General features: G+C 39.7%; 1 protein-coding gene across 5 annotated transcripts in view; it reads left to right on the forward strand.

Moving 5' to 3' along the window:
* The window catches only part of ZHX1 (zinc fingers and homeoboxes 1), a 120,766-nt gene extending 115,284 nt beyond the window's left edge, over positions 1-5,482 (forward strand). For all 5 annotated transcript variants that reach the window (XM_033933738.1, XM_033933737.1, XM_033933742.1 and 2 more), the window contains one exon: positions 3,638-5,482. The gene's annotated coding sequence lies outside the window, so the exon portion shown is untranslated. The remainder of the gene's footprint in view (positions 1-3,637) is intronic.
* The last annotated feature ends 518 nt before the right edge of the window (positions 5,483-6,000 follow it).

Consider the following 6,000-nt stretch of genomic DNA (forward strand, 5'->3'; position numbering starts at 1 on the left):
CCACCCCGGTTCTGACAGCCTGGCTGTATCTCCAAGTTCTGGGGACTATGTTGGCATTGATCGATGTGGTCCCTTGAATGTTAGCAATATTGTGATTAGTGTGATGCTTCAGACGTTCCCCTAAATTTCTACCATGTTTGAAGGCAAATCTAGGTCTCTTCCTGAATTCAGGGTGGAGACCCAGTAAGTGCCAGTAATGAATGATGATATTTTGGAGGGGAGCAGACAAGGGGGAAAAAGGTAGGACACAAGTCACAAGGTGATCGGAAACTTTATCATAAGATTTAGGAAGCAATAACCATTCACGAGCATCACAAGATGTACGTTTGGTGGCCCGTGTAACAATATTTGCAGGTCATCTCAGAGACCTGTTTTTTAAAATCCAGTTCAGAAGAGCATAGGTGTTTTAGTCTTAACATTTGACCTGTAGGAATGCTGTTAGGAAGAGACTGAGGATGATAACTGCGGTAATGTAACATAGAATTGGTGTCAGTCTCCTTACGAAAAATAGATGTCTCAAATTTACCAGCATGATAACTCAGCCGTATATCTAAAAAGTTCACCTCCATGGGATGACTAGTAATAGTAAATTGGATGTTAGTGTCACAGTGATTAAGATAAGTTGAAAATTCATATAGTTCGGACCGAGACCCTACCCAAATGACAAAAATATCATCTATACAGTATATCTTTTCCAGCTAAGGACCCTGGGGAAAAACACAAAGGGATATACATACTGCTCCTCAAATGCTGCCATAAAAAGGCATGCGATAGAAGGGGCCATAGTGGCCCCCATAGCTATACCCTTCTTTTGTAAAAAATATGTCCCCATATTTGAAATAGTTCTTCCTGATCACAAAGTTAGCCATAGAGAGTAAAAGGTAGACGATTACCAACTAGATTAGATGTAGACAAAAAAGTGTTGAAGGATATGCATCTCTTCAAACTGGGGTATGCTCGTATAGAGCGAAACAATGTCCTTAGTAACTAGCAAGACATTGTCTTGCAATTCCATCGGTATCTCAATCTGACAAAGCTGAGATAAGTCCATAGAGTTACGCACAAAGGAGGTGATGGGACAGGCAGGTGGAATCTCATAGGGAGAGGAGGAAATAGAGGATGCTGTGGATGGGCAGACTGGAAGGGCCATTTGGCCTTTATCTGCCATCATATTTGTATGTTTCTATGTTTGAAGACATCAGAGACAGTTAGAAACATAGAAACATAGAAAGATGACGGCAGATAAGGGCCATAGCCCATCAAGTCTGCCCACACCATTTACCCACCCTCTTAAGTCTACTGACCCCTAAAGTACAATAATTGTACTGTCATTCTACTGACCCGCCAATTCAAGTCCTAGTGACCCTATCCCTTGGCATGACCTCGTAGGGATCCCACATAGGTATCCCATTTGTTCTTGAAGTCTGGGATGCTGCGTGCCTCGACCACCTGCACTGGAAGCTTGTTCCAATGCTCAATCACTCTCTCCGTGAAGAAGTACTTCCTGGCGTCTCCACGAAACTTCCCTCCCTTGAGTTTGAGCGGATGTCCTCTTGTGGTCGAGGGTCCCTTGAGAAGAAAGATATCCTCTTCCACCTCGACCCGTCCCGTGATGTACTTAAAAGTCTCAATCATGTCTCCCCTCTCCCTACGCTCTTCGAGAGTGTAGAGCTGCAATTTGCTCAATCTTTCTTCGTACGGGAGACCCTTTAGCCCCGAGACCAACCTGGTGGCCATCCGCTGAACCGATTCAATTCTGAGCACATCCTTACGGTAATGTGGCCTCCAGAATTGCACACAGTATTCCAGATGAGGTCTCACCATGGCTCTGTACAATGGCATCATGACTTCAGGTTTCCTGTTGACGAAGCTTCTCTTGATACAACCTATCATCTGCCGTGCTTTAGATGAAGCCTTCTCCACCTGAGTGGCTGCCTTCATGTCAGCACTGATGATCACTCCCAAGTCTCGTTCTTCTGTAGTCCTTGTTAAAGTTTCTCCATTCAGGGTGTAGGTTCTGCAAGGATTTCTGTTACCGAGATGCATGACCTTACATTTCTTGGCGTTGAAGCCAAGCTGCCAGATCAAGGACCATTTTTCTAAAGTACGCAGGTCTTGCTCCATAGCATCCTGTAGATTATAGCCGTTTACTATATTGCATAGTTTGGCGTCATCAGCGAATAAGGTTACCTTGCCTTGAAGCCCTTGAGTTAGATCCCCAATGAATATGTTGCACTGGAAAGTGATAGATTGGATGTGACAGATGGAAGGGGAGAGAGTAGTAGAGAGAGTGCTGAGTGTCCTGCTGAATAGCCTAGCATCTGCACCCAGGTATTCATAAAGACCCCAATTCTATAAAATATGCCCTAAAGTTAGCTGCCTAGCCGATCTAGGTGTAAATCTCTTTGCTACTTACCTCAACAACAAAGTCCCTCAGTACTGCTCCAGATTCAGATCATATGATGATGTCTTCTGCCTGCGTAGTTTGTGTGTGTGGGGAAAGGTCTCCTGTATGTGTGATTTTAATCGTATCCTACTAGCTGAGGCAGGTATGGTTCCATCTTCTGGAACTGTCCTACAAAGAACTATTGAGATTAGACTGTTTACTGAGCCTCATCACACAGAACGAGGGGGGGTCTCTTCTTTCCCAAACCATATGCCCATCCTAGTGAAGGTGTGCTATACACCTTGGACTGCAATCAAGTCTTAGCCTTCTATCTGGAGCAGACTAAAGCCCATTGACAGTCCACCCAACTTTTTGTTTCTTTTGGTCCCAATAGATCAGGGACAGTCATTGGTAAGCACACTTTATCCAGTTGGCTAACAGATTGCGTCTTCTTCACTTATGCCCAGGCTGGGTTGAGCCTTGAGGAGCCAGGTCATGGCTCACAATGTCAGAGCCATGGCTGTATCAGTAGCCCACATGAGGTCAGCCGCCATTTAGATCTGCAAAACTGCAGCGTGGTCTTCTGTTTACACATTCACTTCTCATTACTGCCTTGAGCATAATTCCCAACACAACAGTCGATTTGGTCAGACAGTCCTGCAGAATTGTTCAGTGTCTAGAATCCAACTCCACCCACCTAGGCCCTTTTTTATTGTGTTCTAGACTGCACCTCTACAGTCTGTTTTTATGTAGTTTAAGGTTGATTGGATCCAATTAGTCTTGCCTTTGCAGGAGACTATTGACCTAGTACTGTTATTTTCTGTGAGCCTGGTAGCTAGGGATTCCCAGGTGTAATGATATATCTGTCCTGCTTGTCCTCAGAGAAAGCAAAGTTACTTACCTGTAGCAGGTATTCTCTAAGGACAGGTATCCATACACCTCTCCCATCTCGCTTTGGAGTTGAATTTTCTTTTAGGTATTTTATGTAACTGAGGGTCCCACGTTTGCAAGTCAGATGGGAAGGCACTTGCACATGTGCGGTGGGGCCACTGCCAAAAGCCTCTTAAAGCTATAGTACACTGGGCAGCGCCTGCATCGGGCTCTTTCGGGATGACATCACCCAAGTGTAAGAATATCTGTCGTCTTGTACTTGGAGAACACCTGCTAAAGGTAAGTAATTTTGCCTTTTTATCCATAAAAAGGATTTTTTTCCTCATTTTTAGTAACTTATGCATATTTTCTCTTTAATAGTTGTACAAAGTGGTGAAGAGGAGCAGCTGTAAAGTGTGAAATATCAGATTTACTGTGAAATGGGCCTATCCTTCATGAAACCAAGTGGTCTATGAATGCACATGCAGAACACACAAACCACCCCTTGGAACAAAAGGAATTAACCTTAAGTGGTGTGCCAAAGTTAACATTTGGAGGAATTTCTACATTGTAAATAGAACATTGTTGAAAAACTTGTAAAAAAAAAAAAAGTCACATTTTAATACATTTTTACTCTATTACATTGTGACAGGCATCTGCTGTCTTAGCTAGACCTATTTTGAGGGAGTTCGATGACCACTAGATTTCAAGTCCTCTTACATTTTGTCTAGCTCAGTATGTTCTAGTAAGATAGGCTTTATTGCCTGTGTTCTTTGATACGTGATTAAGCTTATAGCTTTGAGTGACCAAACATTTTACAGAGTAAAAGTTCTTAGAACAGTAATTTAATTGATCATTCTACGTGTTTTATTTATCAGGTTCTGCACATACCTTGAAAGTTATTGCACACACTGGATAGAAGTTAAAATTCTACTGTACAAAAATCTGCAACCTTTTTACAAAAAAATATAGCCTTGATAGGCTTTGTTGTATTATGAACCCCATGTTCTTGGAATTTTCAAGCTACAAATCAGAGGTGGCTCTGTTTTGCTAATTAGTAATCCCATTGATATTTGTACAGTAATAGACATAATTAAGCAAGGAGGAGGAAAATTCAAGTGAATATACTGTATGCATTTGTTCATCCCAAGTCTCTGGAACAAGTTTATTACTAAAACTAATGAAACCAAATTAATGCAGTAGATTACTTTTAAAATGGAGATTTTGATAATCATGTATTATTGGGTCAAGGAAAATTGTTTTGAATTACATATCCATACAGCATTTTCTATTTTAAACAAAAACTATCAAACATTCTAAAATATTGACAGAAAACAGGTCTGTACTGATGCATAATTTTTGTTAGCAGTTTTGACAGGTTAGGAAATTACAAATTAATGTAAAGTCTGTTACTATGTGTTTATTGGGCGAAACCTCTTTTCATGGCTATAGGACCTTCTATTGTAATTAATAACTTTCTTCAGAGAAGAAATATAGATGAAAGTAGTATGTTCATTTAAAAAATTAGTTTCTGTACAGAAAGTTTTGGTTTGGCCACTTTATTTTACATGTTATTGGTAAATCATAAAATGTCAGCTATTGAAAAAAGTTACTGAAGAGCCTTGAGATATGCATGCTGCTTTATTTTTATTTTAGCTTTATTAATATTGATATTTTTACAGATATTAATCTTGCGTGTGTTTTGTCCCTTTTATTTTTCATACTACTGTCAAGCTACTTTTTTTTACAATGTAAAGTATGCAAAATTTCAGTGTTTTGCTTTATAATGCTTTACAGCACTATGTACTGTAATGTTTAAATTTGTCTTTTATAACCATTGTTTATTGTACTACTTAACAGTAGGGATTTTATAGTAGTATTCTTTATTGTTAAAATTACTTTTTTGTGCTTCACCTATGGTAAAAGGAAGCCTCTGACTATATTTATATCTGTCTCCAATGCAATAATGTGTTTAACCATTCATTGTTGTAAATACTTCTTACCTGTGTATTTTTTTATTTCCAGGCTCAGTGCTGATAATGTTTGCTATCTTGAACTATTTATTTTGCCAGAGCACAAGCAAAAAAAGAAAAAAAAATCTGCCTCATGTGGTTGATTTGTCTTTACATAATAAAGGTTGGCATTCAGTAGTATTTTAGCAAATTCCTGCTATGTTCAGAATAAAAAAGTATATATTATTTTTACTTCATTAAAAGGTCAATGGCCTTCATTGTCCTTATTTTGGATAGCTGGAGATATCTTGAGAAACTTACTAACTATGTGCCTACTGTGCTGATAGCTGGTTCACAGGGCAAGAAGTTGAAAATACCTGCATTTGAAATCACTACTTATAGAAACATAGAAATATAGAAACATGATAGCAGATAAAGGCCAAATGGCCCATCTAGTCTGCCCATCCACAGTAACCATTATCTCTTTTTCTCTCTCTCTCTCTCTCAGAGATCCAACGTACCTATCCCAGGCCCTCTTGAATTCAGACACAGTCTCTGTTTCCACCACCTCTTCCACGCATCTACCACCCTTTCTGTAAAAAAAGTATTTCCTCAGATTACACCGGAACTTTATCCTATGTCCTCTCATTGCAGAGTTTCCTTTCAAATGAAAGAGACTCGACTCATGCACATTTATATTATGTAAGTATTTAAACGTTTCTATCATATCTCCCCTCTCCCACCGTTCCTCCAAAGTATACAGATTGAGATCTTTAAGTCTGTCCCCATATG

This window comes from Geotrypetes seraphini, chromosome 2 (genome assembly GCF_902459505.1).
Source record: "Geotrypetes seraphini chromosome 2, aGeoSer1.1, whole genome shotgun sequence".
Classification (NCBI taxonomy): Eukaryota; Metazoa; Chordata; class Amphibia; order Gymnophiona; family Dermophiidae; genus Geotrypetes; species Geotrypetes seraphini.